The sequence below is a fragment of the Pan troglodytes genome, chromosome 3 (assembly GCF_028858775.2).
Source record: "Pan troglodytes isolate AG18354 chromosome 3, NHGRI_mPanTro3-v2.0_pri, whole genome shotgun sequence".
In the NCBI taxonomy this organism is placed as follows: domain Eukaryota; kingdom Metazoa; phylum Chordata; class Mammalia; order Primates; family Hominidae; genus Pan; species Pan troglodytes.
In genome coordinates, this window is record NC_072401.2 from 52,314,601 (window position 1) to 52,333,519 (window position 18,919).

The window sequence follows — 18,919 nt, forward strand, 5'->3', positions numbered from 1 at the left end:
ATTGCTCTTTGCACCTGGTCTCACAAAGAAATAGTGTATGCTGTTCACGGGGAAGTGGAGGGAAGAGAAGGAGGGGCGAAGAGCTGTTCTCTATTACCACTACTGGAAAAACAATTTAACATACGTAGTTAGTGGGAAAAGGACTTGTTTTACAGACTTCAGTTAGCCTCCCAGCTGTGTGATTTTTCCTTAGCTGTTTGACCTTAGGTAACATATCTATAAGCCACAGTTTTATCAGTCACAGAGAGCTAATACCTTTATATAAGGTCGTTTTGAGAATAGAATGAGAAAACATGTTTGGCATGTAGTAGATGCTTAGTTAAATTTTAGTTCTGCCTCCTGCAGCCCTGACTATGGGCATTGAAGAACCTTTGCAAACACAAATATGATTAATTATTTAGAGCAATATTAAGTAACTATAACGTAAAAAAGACAATGGAATCTTTCAGAGCCCTTCAGTATACAAAAGGTATATATTATAAACTTTAATGTATATAAGAAGTTTTTTTCTAATAATAAAAATAGTCATTAAAATAGCCTAGTTATTTATAAAAATAGCCATACTTAATTTTTTTTTTATCTTTTCAAATAGACCATCTCTCAGTTTCATTATTCTTTATGATTTTCGTTTTGTAGCCCTGGAAAAAAATTTTCAACCTCTATATAGCACATATATGTTTCAATACAGTTAAACATTAAAAAGGATCAAGGAACCAAAATTTAGATAGATCCCCAAAGTTTAAATGCTACGAAAAATGCTAGCTCATGTTGACTGATTTGGTAAATAAAACTTCTTAGAATATTTCTCTGAATATAAGGTAAAATCCTCTGTCCACTTAATTTTCAATAACTTTCCATTTTTATTATTTTGTCTGGAGTAGGAAATGTGTTCATTAAATTTTAACTGTGCTGTGTGGAAAAAATAATGTCATGGAGAGGTATGGAATTTAAGGTAAAGATAACAGAAAAGTTAATATAAAGATTGTTTTCTTTTTGTTTTGGGAAAAGACAGGACAGAGAATGTGGGAGTTTGATTGGTTTAAGTTTGTCATGGCCCTATTTACAAATGCCGGGTTTCCCAGTAGGGCTTACGTAATTTATTTGTATCAATAATGATAAGCTTTAAAAAATATTATTTTCTAAAATTCAAACTAAAATTTCAACACATTCAGTATAGCTTTTATGCATATTTTTATATAAAAATTTCTGTGAAGGTAAGAGTCACAGGATGGGGAGGGGGAAGCTCTCATCATTGAGGGGCTTGAATTTTTATAAATAACTAGGGACAACTATTAGAATGCAAATTGTGATTTTCTTAAAGTGTGTGTTGTGGGAGTGTGTATTTACATTGAACAGAATCTTCTGCCATGTGGTTATATTTAAAGGAATAATTCTTACCTTAAAACTATAAATGATACTTTTTAATACCTTAGAAACAAAGAAATAGAAATGAATCTGCTCTTATTTAGTATTTGGTAAAGTAATTTTCATTGGACTTTATGAATTATTTTAAAAGACTTTATAATTTTTTTTTTAATTTGGGAGAATTGGGAAGAACATTTCCCTGTAGTAATCATGAAAAGAGATGATATTGAACTATAAAGATATTTGGATATGAAGTGGAAGTACTAAGGTTATTATTTAGACTAAAGGAATTATGTTACAACAAAATCAAGGTGGAAACTTGTTTAGATTTTAAAAGTTAATGTTACTTAAATGGGCTTTTAAGCAATCTTTCCAAAATATCTGTTATTAATGTCTTTAATTTGGGAGAATTGGAATACTTAGGAATTTCTGTATGTATTACTTTGGGTAATGCTAATCAGAGTAATAAATACATTCCAAAATTTCAAAGAAGTTTACTTGCTTTCATGACAGTTCCAGTGCAGATGTTTACTTGCTTTCATGACAGTTTACTTGCTTTCATGACAGTTCCAGTGCAGGTGCTCCTGGTTAGCAGGTTTCTTGTGGCTTTCCTCTTATGTTGTTTAGGGACTCATACAACTTAGATCTTGTGACTCCACCATTTCTTAGGGCCTTGGAGTCCTCCCTATTGCCTGAAGACCATTTCTTAAGAAACTCCAGACTCAAATGACAAACATTCCTCCAAATTTTATTGGCAAGATTTGTCACAGAGTCTTATTTGAATGCAAGGGAAGTGGGAAATGTCCCTGGCAGGTGGAAAGCTTGGCCATCTCTGCTACAAGGGGCATTTCATGGTGTTATTTTAGATGTTAGCATATATTTATGAAATTACATCCAAAAGGTGAATTATGATAGTTAGGAATTGCTTTCCATCTTCAAAGAGTAAAATTGGGTGTGAGTGGAGAGTGGTGGGGAGAGGAGAAAGGAGGGAAGAGTCACAGGAGTGGGAGGGGGAAGCTCTCATCACTGAGGGGCTTAAATGACAAGTGAGTTTCTGTAACTATTTAAAGATATACATTTTTCAGAGAACATTACAGTTGGATTCTGTAACCTTTAGTGGGTCTCTCCTGTAGTATCCAGTTATTGATTGTCATTGTGCTTTAATGAGTTCTGGCAGTTTGAGTTATTTCTCTTTGTATTTTGAAATCAGATCAGTAGGACAAAACTCTGAATTTCAGTTTCTGGGTATAGTTTCATAGGAAACACATTTTTTGAATTTTCTTCCTCTGCTATTGGGATAGATGATGAAGATTACTTTATACTTTGAGGGAAATCTCATTTAGGTGGACCTTACGATATTCTCTTGTTTGTTGCTGCAGTTTTTATAATTCTAAAGTTATTAAAATTAATACATGTGAGCCTTAACCCAGAAAGACCAATAAAATCATCAAGTAAACAACAGAGGCTTAATTATTAATTTGTGCTCATGCTTTGTGATGAAAATACTACAACTTTCTTTTACTAACTGCACTGACACTGGACCTCTAATACAGTAAATGGTATTTTATCACTGGACAACTTTAATTGAATCACAATTTATTCTGTGATTGTGCAGGGTTATTATAATGTGAAACTTCAGCTCTGTGTCACCTTTACTTATTTTTTATTCTAAGAGTTTGGTTAGGGATCTCTGGGGAGTTATATATAATCTCTTTATTTCCCAAAGGGAAGATTTTGGAGTAGTCTGGTTAACTTCTCCATGGTAAATACTTCTCTAACATCTTGCATCTTGAAAATTGAAAACCTAATCTGAGGACCCACTGTGCACCTATTATTGTACCCAGTTCTAAAGAGAAGTATGAAAGATGTAGAGGCTTATAGTTTGTGAGTAAGGGAAATAAAGCATATAATTTAGTTATTTCAAAACAAATGAACTAGTGCAAGTCAATATGATATAAACTGTTTATAGACATTCTGAGACATAAAATGGAATGTCAATTGGGTCAGGAATTACTTAAAGGGTTGCTTTTTTTTGGACAACTTTTATGAGGTATAATTTAGATACCTTAGAAGTATCCATTTAAATTGTACAACTCAGTAGTTTTTAGTATATTAACAATTGTGCAACCATCACCATAGTTAATTTTAGAACATTTTCATTACCTAAAATATAAATCCTGTATCTTTCAAGAGTCACCCTTCATTCTCTTATGCCCTTAGTTCTAGGCAATTACTACTGCCTTTCTCTATAGATTTGGCCAATTTTGGACATTTTGTACAAATGCAATCTTAATATATGGTCGTTTATGATAAGCATATTTCACTTACCGTGTTTTCACGGTTCATCCGTGTCATAGCAAGTATTTCATTCTTGTAATGGCTGAATAGTATGTCAGCATAAGAATACACCACATTTATCTATTCATGAGCTGACGGACATAGACTTTTTGGCTATCATTATAAATCATGCCGCTGTGAACATTCATGTACAAGTTCTTATGTATGTATGTTTTGAATTCTTTTGGGTATGTACCTAAGAGTGGAATTGCTGGAACATATACCACTTTGTGTTTAAACTTTTGGGGAACTTCTAGACTGTTTTCCAAAGCAGTCGCAGTATTTTACATTTCCACCAGCAGTGTATGAGAGCTCTAATTTATCCACTTCTTGCCAACAATTGTTATTATCTCCTTTTTTCATCATAGTTCTCCTAGCAGGTGTGATTTGATCCTGGTTTTGATTTGCATTTCCCTGATGGCTAATGATGCTTTTTATGTGCTGTTGGACATTTGTATATCCTCTTTGGAGAGAAGTGTGTGAAAAGACTCAAATTCTTTGCCCATTTTTATAATGAGTTTTTTAATTATTGAGTTGTAAGAGTCTTTTATATACTCTAGATGTGTCCCTTATATATGATTTGCAAATATTTTCCTCCATTTTGTGAGTTGTCTTTTCATTTTCCTGATGGTGTCATTTGAGGCACAAACGTTTTTAGCTTGATGAAGTGAAATTCTTGTTATTATTTTTGCTGTGCTTTTGGTGTCGTATCTAAGAAATAATGACTTCTTGTTTCTAATCTAGCTAATCTAATCTATCTAATATATCTATCTAATTTATCTATTTCTAATCTATATCTAATCTATTTCTAATCTATCTATCTAATATATCTAATCTAAGGCCACAGATATTTACTTCTCTGTTTTGTCCTGAGAGTTTTATAGCCTTAACTCTTACATTTAGATCTTTGATCCATTTTGAATTAATTTCTGTACATGGTCTGTTGTAGAAGTCTAATATCTCTTTGCCTGTGGGTACTTAGTTGCCCCAGTACCATTTATTGAAAAGACTGTTCTTTCTCCATTGAACTGTATCATCACCCCTGTCCAAAATTAATTAACTAAGTGTGGAGGATTTATTTCTGGACTTTTAATTCTATTTCATTGATTTATATGTTTATCCTTATACTAGTATGGTCTTGACTACTGTAGCTTTGTAATTGAGAGGTCTGAGTCCTCAAACCTCTCAAAGTTTTTCCTTTTGAGAAGAAAAAAAGAAAAACTCTTTTTTTCTTTTTCAAGATTGTTTTGGCTATTTGAATCTCTTGTGTTTCCATATCAATTTTAGGATCAGCTTGTCAGTTTCTGCAAAGAAGTCAGCTGGAATTTTGATGGGGATTGTGTTAAATCTGTACATCAATTTTGGGACCATTGCCATCTGAATATTAGGGCTTCCTGTCCATGAACATGGGATGTTTTTCTATTTATTTAGATCGTCTTTAAGTGTCAACAGTGTTTCATAGTTTTCAGAATATAAGTTTCATACTTCTGTTGCTGCATTTCTTCCCAAGTATTTTATTCTTCCAGATGATATTGTAAATGGAATTAAAAAAAATTTGGGGGGTTTTTGCACGACAAGTGCATAAAAATACACTTGATTTATGTTTGTTGATCTCGTATCCTCCAACTTTGCTGAATTTCTTAGTTCTAATAGTTTTTTTTTTCTTTTTTTTTTTTTGAGATGGAGTCTCACTCTGTCGCCCAGGCTGGAGTGCAATGGCGCTGTCTCGGCTCACTACAACCTCTGCCTCCTGGGTTCAAGTGATTCTCCAGCCTCAGCTTCCTGAACAGCTGGGATTACAGGTGCCTGCCACCATGCCTGGCTAATTTCTGTATTTTTAGTAGAGATGGGGTTTCACTGTGTTGGCCAGGCTGGTCTTGCCGACCTCGTGATCCACCTGCCTCAGCCTCCCAAAGTGCAGGGATTACAGGTGTGAGTCACTGCACCCGGCCAGTTCTAATAGTTTTTAAGTGGATTCCATAAGATTTTCTACATACAAATATCATGTCACCTGCAAACAAATGAAGTTTCAATTCTGCTTTTCCAATATGGATGCATTTTAGTTCCTTTTCTTGCTTAATTGCCCTGGATAGAACCTCCAGAACATTACTGAAAAGAAATGTCAAGAGAAGTCACTTGACTTGCAGCAATCCTTGTCTTGTTCCCGGTCTTAGGGGGAAAACATTCCATCTTCTGCCATTAAGTAGATGTTAGCTGTGATTTTTTTTTTTTTTTTTTTTTTTTTAAACTGCTCCTTGCAGAGAAAGGCTAGCCCATAGGCAGGCAGTGTGCGGAAAGTAGTGAGCTATAAATTTTTCATTAATAGCCTTTATCAGGTTGAGGAAGTTCATTTCCTAGATTGTTGAGTGTTTGTTTGTGTGAGTGTGTGTGTTTGTGAGAGAGTGTTAGGATTGAGTTTTGAGAGAATTGTGAAATGTGGATTAGAAAAATAAAGATGCTATGTCAGGTAATAAGGGGCAGATAATAATGCTTATCTTGCTGGAGGAAGAGGGGCTAGATTTTCCTCTTTTTCCCTCTCCCTTTCTTCCCCATTCCTTTCTTGTTTTTGTTTTGAGACGGAGTCTCGCTCTATCGCCCAGTCTGGAGTGCAGTGGCCTGATCTCAGCTCACTGCAACCTCCGCCTCCCAGGTTCAAGTGATTCTCCTGCCTCAGCCTCTTGAGAAGCTGGGACTACAGGCTAATTTTTGTACTTTTAGTAGAGACGGGATTTTGTACTTTTAGTAGAGATCACTATGTTGGCCAGGCTGGTCTCGAACTCCTGACCTTGTGATCTGCCCACCTCAGCCGCCCAAAGTGCTGGGATTACAGGTGTGAGCCACCGCGCCCGACCCTTTCTTGATCTTTAATCATCTTCCCATCAGTCCACATGCACATTTGGAGAGGACTTAATCTTTTACTGATCTGTATAATTAAGATTTTTTGAGCAGTGGAAGTATCCTTTCTTTTGAAAAATACTAAAAACTGTGTGGAGAATTTCTTACTGAATAGCTTGATAGCTAGGTTTGGAGGGCATCAGAGAAGATACTAAATCATAAATGAAGTGCCAACCATGGACTTACAAAGAAGTGAACACAGTGGAATACTTCAACCATAAAGAATGAAATCCGTCTTCAAAAAGAATGAAATCCTGTCATTCTTGGCAACTTGGATGGAACTAGAGGACACTGTGTTAAGTGGAATAAGCCAGGAACAGAAAGGTAAAACACCACGTATTCTCACTTCTAGGTGGAAGCCAAAAAAAGTCGATCTCATAGAAGTAAAAAGTAGAAAAGAGGATTCTAGAGGCTGGAAAGGGTAGGGGGAAGAGGGCTAGGGAGAGAGATTGTTAAAGGGTACAAAATTATAGCTAGATGGGGGAGTAAGTTCTAGTGTTCTGTAGCACTGTAGGATGACTATAGTTAACAATATTATTATGTAGTTTCAAATAGCTAGGAGGAAAATATTGAATGTTCCAAATGCAAAGAAATGATACATGTTTGAGATGATGGATATGCTGATTACCTTGATCTGATCGCTACACATTGTATGTATGGAAACATCACTGTGTACCCCATACATATATACAATTATGTGCCAATTAAAAAATTTAAAAAGTAAGCAAACCTTTGCCATATTGGGGGTATGGTTAATAAAAAATTTTATGTTTAGTTTAATGTACTTTGAATCTAGCTGTCAGCTGACATTCTCCCACCCTAAACATTTCAGCATCAATGGCTTTGTTTTTATAAGTTTTCTTTATAATTTTCTAAAAAATTTAACAAATTTCATATGAAACTTTGCTCAGTAAGGTAAAGTTGTGTTTCACTTTGATGTGGTGATTACCCTTTGTTTACTTTTTGAAATTTTAATTGTGTTCCCATGCATCCACATTCTGATCAGATAAATATTTTTAAAAATTTTTATTTTTGTCTTTCATGTATAGTTCTCAGAAGTTAAGATAACTTTGAGTTTAGCTAAGAATATTCCTGTTAACAGGTGAAATTGGAAAGTGGTAATAGAATTTTTGTTTTGTATTTTTGTTTTGTAACAGGTTTATTAGTTTTCATTAATTCTTTTTAGTCCGCTTTAAAATTTTGATACAGATACAATTTATTATTATTTTTAAAGAAATAAGTAGTTTGTTTTGCTCTTTGAGAAACTCATCGTTTGTACTGAATAGATGCCTCGTAATTTGGGGCTTTCAAATATTGTTTTCATTTATTAACAATTGAAATTGGTGACACAAAATAGAGATTAAAACACTTTATGTTCCTTATATTCATCTTTTGCAGAGAGAACCTCCCTCTCTAATCTTAAAGTTTAAACTCTATTTTTCTCTTTCCCATATTACTTAAATAGATTTCCTAAATGAGTAACATAAATTAGAGTTACATAATACCAGCTACAAATACTGCTAAAAGAATAGAACTAAATTTAGTATATCCCAACCTTAATGTCTCTCTATACAAAGACTTTGTTGGAATCTCATATATCCATTGCTTTCTGATCATGTTTATCATATTTAACAAAGCAAAACTCAGAAATTACTTAACAGGGTATATTCTTCTATAGGTTCATATTTAGTACAATCTTCTGCAATATCTACATATAATTTTATGAAGCAACATAATGTGAGTTATATACAGAATGGTAGCCTTGAAACACTGTCAGAATTTGAATCACCAAAATATAACCTGTTAATTAATATTTATTAAGCTTCTATTTGTTATAGACTATTGTATTCAGGGTTCTGGGGAATAAAAAGAAATGTAGAATAATCTTTCTACCAGGGAATGGAGCTAATATTTTTTTGACTACTGAGTACCAAGGAATGTGAGAAGCCACTCCCCTCCTTCCCTTTAAATGTGTAATCTAAATTATTCTTCATGAAAATCCTATGAGAGAGGCAGTATGATTCTCATTCTGAAGCTGGTTAAGAAAGTGAGCCTTGGGTCCTCCACTTTCCAGCTCTACGGAAACTCATTTAACTTCTCTATGCTTCAGTTTTCTCATCTGTAATAGGGAGATAATATTCCTTATCTCGTAGAGTTTTGTGAGGATTAAATGATGTAGTACTGTAAAGTATTTAGGACACTACCTGGCACATCTGTAGTAAAAAACCAAACTAAAAAACAATACACGTACACTATTACTGTTTCTTATTAGGAAAGAAGTTAATTAATGTGCCCAAGATTACAACCAGATCTATTTGAATTTAAAACACTCTTATACTATAATGCTTACATTTATAGGATGTTTAAGTCTGGATCTAGTAAACAGGTGAAGGCAGAATATGCTAAGTGACTAACATTAAGTGCTATGACATACAGAGTACATATGGATTTTAAACTACAGGGATAAGTAAGAGAGGAGATAGATGTTGCTCTTGCCTTTATGATGAGAAAAAAGGCAGGGAAAAAATTAATAGACTACTGTAATATCTTCCTTGCTAGTCTACAACTTCCATTATATCTCCTTTAACATCTTTTCCTTTGTACACATTGTCACCAGAGAAATCCTTGTAAAATTCATCCCACATTGCTTAAATTCTCTGCTTACAGTCCTTTAATAATAATAGTTACTGTTTTCTGGTTACCTACTGTGGGCTAGGATAGGAGACAGCAGGCTTCTCTTCTTTTCTCTTCTCTTTTTTTTTTTGAGATGGCAGAGTCCCACTCTCACCCAGGCTGGAGTGCAGTGGCACGATCTCAGCTCACTGCAACCTCCACCTCCCAGGTTCAAGCGATTCTCCTGCCTCAGCCTCCCGAGAAGCTGGGATTACAGGCGCACACCACCACACCCGGCTAATTTTTGTATTTTTAGTGGAGATGGGGTTTCACCACGTTGGCCAGGCTGGTCTCAAACTCCTGACCTCAAATGATCCACCTGCCTCAGCCTCCCAAAGTGTTGGGATTACAGGAATGAGCCACCTCGCCAGGCCTAGCAAGCTTTTTTCTATGAAGGGACAGATGTAAATATTTTGACTTTTTGGGTCATGCAAGATCTCTGTTGCATATTCTTTTTTGCTGTAATTTTTTTGTTTTTTAACAGTCCTTTAATTTTTGTTGTAATTCTTTTTTCACAATCCTTTAAAAATGTAAAAACCATTATTTGCTGCCACATCAGTCTGGATGCAGCTTATTGACTGACCCCTATGCAAGGAGATTTACGTGAACTAACTCATTTCTTCTTGTAACAATCCTGGTAAAGTTGATATTATTTCTACTTCACAGTTGAGGAAATTGAAGCTTAGAGAGGCAGATTTGATGAAGGTCAAGTAAGTGACAGATTGAGGCCATTGGAATACCTAAACCTGTGTACTTCCTAAGATATCTTGCTGCTTCCTATTACTTTTAAATAAGATGCAAATTTCTTAGCATTATGTGTAAGGCCCTTGATGATCTTGTCTTTGCTTACTTTTCTAGTTTTCGTATTTGTTACTCCTCTCTCTCACATATTCCTTAGCCTAGCTGTAGTGAGTGACTTACAGCGTGGTCTGTGCTTTATATATGCCTACAATACCTTATACTTTATGACCTCATTGATTTCTTTAATAATCTGCCTCTGGTACTTCCTACTCTGGGAAACCTTACTTGGTACTTGTAGTCCTTGCTTTATGAACTTTTTCTGTGCTCCTCTAACATTCTGTGCATTCTTCATTCATAACACTTACTACATTGCCTTGTGTTTAACTTGGGTTTATGTCTCCGTTTTGCGTTAGACTGTGAGTTTTTTTTTAAGAGATGGAGATTTTGCTATGTTGCCCAGGCTGACCTTGCATTCCTGAGCTCAACAGATCCTCTCCCTGTAGCCTTAGATTGTAGGATTTTTTTTTTTTTTTTTTTGAGATGGAGTCTCACTCTGTCGCCATGCTGGAGTGCAGTGGCGCGATCTCAGCTCACTGCAACCTCTGACTCCCTGGTTCAAGTGATTCTCCTGCCTCAGCCTCCCGAGTAGCTGGGATTACAGGCACACACCACCATGCCCAGCTAACCAAGGCAGGCGGATCACCAGGTCAGGAGATCGAGACCATCCTGGCCAACATGGTGAAATCCTGTCTCTATTAAAAATACAAAAGATTGTGAGGTTTTTAAGGGCATAGATGATATATGCCTTACCTTTGTAGCTCAAGTGTTTGATACATAGTAGGGGCTTAATACAGAGTTTGGCATATAGTTGGGAATTTGAAAGTGTTTATTAAATGAATGAATAATTAAATGGCATTACAGACATGGAAATCATATCAGCAGATCTATAGTTGCAGAAAAATGAGTCCAGGTTCAGGGGTGGTGGTGAGTGGGAAAGTAAGTAAATTTCTGGTTAACTTCTAGGGCTCGAGTGGGAACATGAGGTTAATAAGGCAAATTGGAGAATGATCGTGGAGGGGCTTGAATATCTTGGTAAGGAATTTTACTTTTGTTCTGGAGTCATTGATACAAAGCTTTCAACTCTAGAGCAGCAGGTGTTTTTTAAATCCATAACTTGGGTTCTCTTAATACACAAATTGTATGTTGTAATATTGCTTTAGGTATTTTATAGAACATTCATTACCTAAACAATTGTTTTGATTAATAGATACTGCAAGATGTAGCTCTAGAATATCATAATTATCAGTACTACTATTAAAGACATTGGGAGCCATGGAATGATTTTGAACAGGTTGGTGGCAGTTTGAAATTAATTTTTTTTTTTTTTGAGACAGAGTTTTGCTCTTGTTGCCTAGGCTGGAGTGCAATGGCGCGATCTTGGTTCACTGCAACCTCCGCTTCCCAGGTTCAAGCGATTCTCCTGTCTCAGCCTCCTGAGTACCTGGGATTACAGGCATGCGCCACCACGCCCGGCTAATTTTGTATTTTTAGTAGAGATGGGGTTTCTCCATGTTGGTCAGGCTGGTCTCGAACTCCCAATCTCAGGTGATCCGCCGGCCTCAGCCTCCCAAAGTGCTGGGATTATAGGCGTGAGTCACCGTGCCTGGCCTGAAGTTAATTTTTTAAGATTAATCTAGTTGAGGTATTCACAATCAGTTGAGGAGATGGGACTGGGAAGAAGGAGGCCTTTTAAAAAAAGTTAAAATATAAAGTGATAAGTCAATGATTGACTATGAGGAAGTCAGAGACGAATGAGAAAAACGGAAGAGGCAGGTCAAGGAAGGAAATCGTGTATTTTTTGTTGGTTAAATTGATTACTGTGAATTTTATTGGAGTGATTTCTATCGTTGCCTGAATTTGGGCTCTGCTTACTTTATGCTTGAATAATTAGAATATTATTATGATTGGTTTCCCTTCCTGTTGCTAATTCATGGATTCTTAATCTTTGGTGCTGTGGACCTTTTTTCAGTCTGGAGAAGCCTGTGAATCCAATGTAGAATGACAATTTTAAATGAGTGAAATAAAGTAAATAGGACTTGAAAGGAACTTGTTGTATTGAAATGCCAAAATATGATATAGTAATATATATGCTTCTTTATTAATACTGTTAAGTAACGTCTTGCAATGAGTCTAATAGCTACCATAATTTTGGAATACTGGTACATATAGATATTTTGAGATTTCTTTAACAACTATAATATGAAATGAAAATGTACTTCTGTTAGTGACAGAAATCACAGGTACTGCTAATACTATTATGGTTGATTGTTTAGGTTTGTGTGAAAATTTTAGAGATTAGTGAAAATGGTGATGTAATTTTTTTTCTATATAAATTCACAGGTTTCCTGAGATTTATGGAACCTAGGTTAATTACCTTTGCTTGTACTAGCTCCTGTTTTACTCTTCTTCTGTGTATTTTTGTCATAGTAATGTACTTTTCTTTGCAGATGGTAGTATTTTTATTGCATCATGTCTGTTTTGGGAAATAATATGTACTCTTTGTAAAAAAAAATTCAAATGGTAATAAAACGCATAATTTTCTGGTTATCCTGCTTCATGGCGATCAAGCTTGTTAGCAGTATAATATATACAGTGGTTTCTTGGTATAGAGAGGATTGGCTCCATGACCCTTGTGTATGCCTAAATCCATGCATACATACTCAGGTCCTGCCATGTATATGAAAAATTGGCCCTCTGTATACATGGGTTTCTCATCTCACAAGTGCTATATTTTCCATCTGTGTTTGGTTAAAAAAAATCTCCACGAGTGAACCTGTGCAGTTCAAACCCATGTTGTTCAAGGCTAAGTGGTAGTACTGTTACCTGTTTCTGGTCAATATATACTTACATAACCACAAAAACATAACTAAAATAGGTTCATACTGTGTATACTTTTTAAAAAATTTGCTTTTTTTCATTTGAAAACATCTTTTTTCATTAATAAATACACCTCATGCTTTAAAAAATTGTAGGATGAAAGTTGAGATATGTATTACATAACACAAACATTCACCATTTTAAAATGTATATTTTAGTGGTTTTAGTACATTCAGTATGTTGCCAACCACCACTACAAGCAAATTCCAGAACATTTCCATCACCCACAAAAGAAACCTCATATTTAATGTCAGTTAGTTCCAGTTACCCCATCCATTGACAATTTCTGGTCTACTTTCTGTCTCTATAGATTTGCTTCTTCTAGGCATTTAATATAAGTAGAATCATATAATATGTGACTGTGTCTGCTTTTTTCACTTAGCATAATATTTTCAAGATTCATGTTGTAGCATATAACAGTATTTCATTCCTTTTTTTTTTTTTTTTTGAGATGGGGTCTTGCTGCATCACCCAGGCTGGAGTGCAGTGGCACGATACCGGTTCACCATAACCTCCGCCTCCCAGGTTCAAGCAGTTCTCCTGCCTAAGCCTCCCGAGTAGCTGGGATTAACAGGAGCCCACCACCACGCCTGGCTCATTTTTTGTATTTTTAGTAGAGATGGTGTTTCACCATGTTGGCCAGGCTGGTCTCAAACTCCTGACTTCAGGTGATCTGCCCACCTTGGCCTCCCAAAGTGCTGGGATTACAGGCCTGAACCACTGTGCCCGGCCAATATTTCATTCCTTTTTATGAGTGAACAATATATTATTATACATACTTGGTTATTATAAATAATTCATGTATATGGTTTTGTGAAGACGTATGTTTTTATTTCTCTTGGGTGTATACCTAAGAGTGGAATTGCTGGGTCATACGTATTTCTGTGTTTTAACTTTTTGAGGAATTGACAAACTTTTCCACGGTAGCAGCGCTGTTTTACATTTCCACACCTCACGCTTTTTTCTTTTTTTTTTTTGAGACGAAATTTCGCTCTTGTTGACAGGCTGGAGTGCAATAGCGTGATCTCGGCTCACTGCAGCCTCGGCCTCCCGGGTTCAAGCAATTCTCCTGCCTCAGCCTCCCGAGTAGCTGGGATTACTGGCATGTGCCACCACACCCGGCTAATTTTGTATTTTTGGTGGAGATGGGGTTTCTCCATGTTGGTCAGGCTGGTCTTGAACTCCTGTTCTCAGGTTATCTACCTGCCTCGGCCTCTCAAAGTGATGGGATTATAGGCATGAGCAACCGCACCTGCCCTACCTCCTGCTTTTTAATGGCTTCATTGTAATCCATTTTATTGATGTCCTGTCATTCAGTCCCCTGTTGATTGACAATTTATTTCTGTATTTTTGATGATTATCAACACTAATGCAGTGAAAAAACTTGTATAAACACCTTTTGCACACTTTTTTAAAGTATAAATTTTTAGGAAAGGAATTGCTGGATCAAAGTAATTACACATTTAATATTTGATACATCTTGTCAGATTGCCCTTTAGAAATGTTTTATAAAATTTTACTCCCAACAATTGTGTGATGTATGCTTATTTTCTCAAACTCATATTCACATAATTAATTTTTGTCATTTTGATAACAAAAAGTCATACATATTTTAAATTTTGGAATTTGTTAATTATAGTGGAGATAATTTTTTTTTTCACATTTTTTTTGGCCACTGCGTTCTTTTGTGATTTGCCTGATCATGACCTTTACCCTAAATTTTTCTATTGGGTGTCTCTGTTTTTCTTATTACTTTGTTAATAGCTGTTTACATTTTAGAAACATTACCTTATTGCTCATTATCAATATTGCAGACTTTGTTCCAGTTTCTTGTTTGTATTTTGACTTTATGACTTTGCTTTTTGCCTTATAGACATTAAATTTTTAAAATACTGTTTATCATTCCTTATAAAAGGTCTTTGCCTTGCTTAGAATAAGTTTTCTGCACCCCAAGATTATAAAATATTTTCTCTGCATTTTCTTCTGAGAATGTCTAAAATTTGGCATGATTTAGTAGAAGCTTGGTTTTTGTAGTTGGTCTTAACTATGTTCAAATTCCCGTCTAGCCACTTACTAGCTGTGAGGTGTTAGATGTCTGCACAACTTCTCTGTATCTCACCTTCCTCATCTGTAAAATGATAGTTGATAATTAGGGTCTATGCTTTTGGTTAAGTTAAATGCAATAATTCAAATTCCCTAGCATACCATCTGGCCACATACTGGGTGTTCAGTGCATGTTTTCTTTTCTCTCTCACCCATAAACTCCATCTTCTATCAGTCTAGTTAAAATCTGGTCCAGAAGATAAGGGAGGGGAAAGTTTCAAGAAATAATGTTGCCCTTACTTTTCAAAGTCAGAGAAGCCATGTGGGATGAGTACTGTCTGAAAAGGAGATTGAAAATTCATTTAGTAATTAGGAAGTAATTTATGTTCAATGAAAACATTTTTTAGTAGCATGATAAGAGGCATATTTTAATACAAAGAAGACTAAAACCTATATAACATACCTAAAGGATATGTGCATATGCAACATGTATCCATCATGATTTGTAATATTTGGGAGAAATAGTTGTAACTCTACTCTTCTTATTGTTGGAATACTGGTAAGAGGATAGAGAATCAATGCTGACATACAGTATATTTATATTGTATGTATAAGGTGTACATAAATTTAGGTAATTTTTACTATTAATAGTTACAAATTACTGTATTTGTAACACACCTCACAATCATCAACCTGTATTAGAACTACTGCTCCATTGGAATCTTCTTAGTAGCATTATAATGGACTTTAATGGAATTTACACATATTCTTCACTAAATTAAAATTATGTATAAACAGTGTTATATTTCTTTTGGGGAAAGCAACTTTAAATACATTTTAGAAAGAAATGGGAAATAAATGTTTACAACATGGTAGTCATTGTTTACATTTTTCTCATCTTGTTTCCTGGACTATGAGGATTTTAGGACAGGGGGACATAGTTTTTGCTGTATTGCCCAGGCTGGAATACAGTGGCTATTCACAGATGTGACCATAGTTTGCTATAGCCTCGGGCTCCTGACTTCAAGCAGTCCTCCTGCCTCAGCTTCTGAGTAGCTGGGACTACAGGCACATGCAAGGTGCATGGCTTATAATGGGTTTTTGATAAATATTTATAAAATGTTTCTCCCCCCCCCCCCAATTTTTATCTTCTGGTAAAATAACTTCAAAATAAAGGTTTTAAAATTTGTTAAGAAAAATAAATATTCCTCAAGTGGAGTAATAATAGACATGGATTCTGTGCAATTTGTTTTCAGAAAATTATATCAAACTGTATTCCTTGACTCTTAGTAACTGTCTAAAAATTTTTTTTGGTATGTTACATGTATACTGTCATTATTTTGTCAGCTTCAAAACAAGAAGGAAATTATTCTGTATTGGTTAGCTCAGGAGGAAGGTAATGAGTTTTAAGTAACAAAACAGGAAATTAGCTCCTCTGTGACCTTTGATGAGTTTGTGAAGCTGGTGTTTTGAGTGCAGGATTGAAATTGTGAAGAGCATTATATTTAGTTTGCTTTGTTGCTTTTGCAGAGTATCTATTTGCCAGGAAAACCTAGGAATTGAAGTTAAAGACTCTGCTACCTTTGTGGGAAATGAACAATACTCTTCCTTCTGCTGGCAAAATCTGGGTGTCTACTTTTCAGTGGCTGGTTTTTGCTTTCACGTAGGGTCAGAGTATCCTTTTCCTGGAACCAAGCTTGACTCAAAGCCATTGTAAGTTCTCTTGTTCTTTATCCTTCTAATCAACTATTTTAGGAGCAATTTTAAAGTTGACACCCTTTCCCTTCTAACCTTTCTGCTCAATACAAAGCACCACCTTCTTGGCAGTCATTTGTATGAGTAGAGTGGATACTTTTGTAGGCATTTTATTCATGCCAAAAAGTTAAGGGTTAGCTCTTTGTTTAATGCTAGTTGTTTTGGATCAGTGTGAGTCAGCATTGGCCTTACCTTTCTTTTACATCCTTTTGTAATTAAGATGTTGGTACCTTGGAACCCTCTTCTGGATGGAGCTTTTCTTTATACTTTATCAAGTTTTATTTGAGACAGTTGGGTTACTAAGATTTTTCTGTTTTACTCTACTGTTTTTAATGGAGACTTGTAGATTTTAGATACGGCTTATACACATTCTAAACCCTGCTTCTCAGAATAGTCATACTAGTTTTAACACCTCTTTACACATCTTTTATGTTTATCTAACATTAAAATATTGTATAATTTGGTTCAGTTCAAAAGTATGGGATGGCTGTTACAGCTATTCAGACTTTCATATTGTTCAAAACTTTGTATACAAGACTTTATTTTTTTTAATTTTTTTTTTAAGAGACAGGGTCTTGCTTTGTCGCTCACAGGCTGGAGTGCAGTGGTGTGATTATAAGCTCATTGACCTCCTGGGCTCAAGTAATCCTCCTACCTAAGCCTCCCAAGAAGCTGGTGCTCACTCACAGTCACATGCTACTGTGCCTGGCTACTTTAAAAAAAAATTTTTTTTTTTGGTAGAGTTAGGGTCTCACTATGTTGCCCAGGCTGGCCTTGAACGCCTGGGCTCAAGCAGTCCTCCCACCTTGGCCTCCGAAAGTGCTGGGATTATAGGTGTGAGCCATAATACCTGGCCTTTGTGTAAGACTTAATTTAAAATATTTTCCTGAAGAAATAGAAAAGCTAAAGTAATTAGCTTTATGAAAAGGATTCATTAGTTCAGTTTTTGATACTATCAAGTTCAGTTTTCTGGTAATTAAAACCAATTTCTTGAATTAGTTTTTTTTTTTTGATGGAGTATAACATGCTTAGTTTTATGTACAGGTGATTGTTTATATAAACAGATATTAAATTTGTGAAAAAATACTCAATTCTTGGATTTGCCATGTACTACCAGAGAGGCAGAGCCCGAAATTGGAAGGTAGGAAAAGGAAAAAGATGAAGGATTTCATATGAAGTGTTAGAATGTTACTTCAGTTTTTTTCACATTAAAACATGGACTAAATCTACTTTTTCTAGAGGATTTGTTACTTTGAATGAAAGCGCTCTCATACACTTGGCTTATAATAGATGATATGTGATCCTTTTACAGGTACCCTTGCAACTTCTTAGTTTGGGTCTGAACATGTTCCTTTTTTTTTTTTTTTTTTTTTTGAGATGGAGTTTCACTCCCCTCACCCAGGCTGGAGTGCAATGGCACAATCTCAGCTCACTGCAACCTCTGCCTCCTGAGTTCAGGCAATTCTCCTGTCTCACCTCCTGAGTAGCTGGGATTACAGGCGCCCACCACCACGCCCAGCTAATTTTTGTATTTTTAGTAGAGACGGGGTTTCACCATGTTGGCCGGGCTAGTCTCGAACTCTTGACCTCAGGTGATCCACCTGCCTTGGTCTCCGAAAGTGCTGGGATTACAGGCGTGAACCACCACACCCATCCTGAACATATTACTTTTGACCTTGTTTATACTAGCCTAGGCTGGAGTGCAGTGGCATGAGCGTGGTTCACTGCAGCCTCAACCTCCTGGGCTCAAGTGATCTTCCTGAGCAGTTGGGACTACAGGTGCGTGCCACCATTCCCAGCAAAGTTTGTTTTTTGTAGAAACAGGGACTTGATGTGTTGCCCAGGCTGGTCTTGAACTACTGGCCTGAAACAATCCTCTCACCTTGGCCTCCGAAAGTGTTGGGATTACAGTCATGAGCCACTGTGCCTGGCCTGTTCAACAGTTTCCAGTTTTGGGCTGTTATAAATAAAGCTCTAAGAACATTTGAGTTCAGTTGAATCTTTGGGTGAACAAATGTTTTCATTTTTCTTGGGTAAATATCTAGGAGTGGAATGTCTGGGTCATATGGTAGCTGCATATTTAACTTTTTTTCTTTTTTTGAGATAGGGTCTTGCCCTTCACTCAGGCTGGAATGCAGTTGTGTGATCATGGCACACTGTAGCCTTGACCTCC

At 35.9% G+C, this 18,919-nt stretch overlaps 1 protein-coding gene across 13 annotated transcripts in view; it reads left to right on the plus strand.

Moving 5' to 3' along the window:
- CNOT6L (CCR4-NOT transcription complex subunit 6 like) overlaps positions 1–18,919 on the plus strand; it is a 103,614-nt gene that overhangs the window by 2,481 nt on the left and 82,214 nt on the right. Inside the window, exon 1 of one of the 13 annotated variants that reach the window (XM_063809514.1) lies at positions 6,725–6,921. The exons of 10 other annotated variants lie outside the window; for them this stretch is intronic. The gene's annotated coding sequence lies outside the window, so the exon portion shown is untranslated. Of the gene's footprint in view, positions 1–6,724; positions 6,922–16,681; positions 16,705–18,919 lie in introns of those variants that run through there. 2 more of the 13 variants (XM_054683778.2, XM_054683781.2) reach the window with 2 other exon arrangements.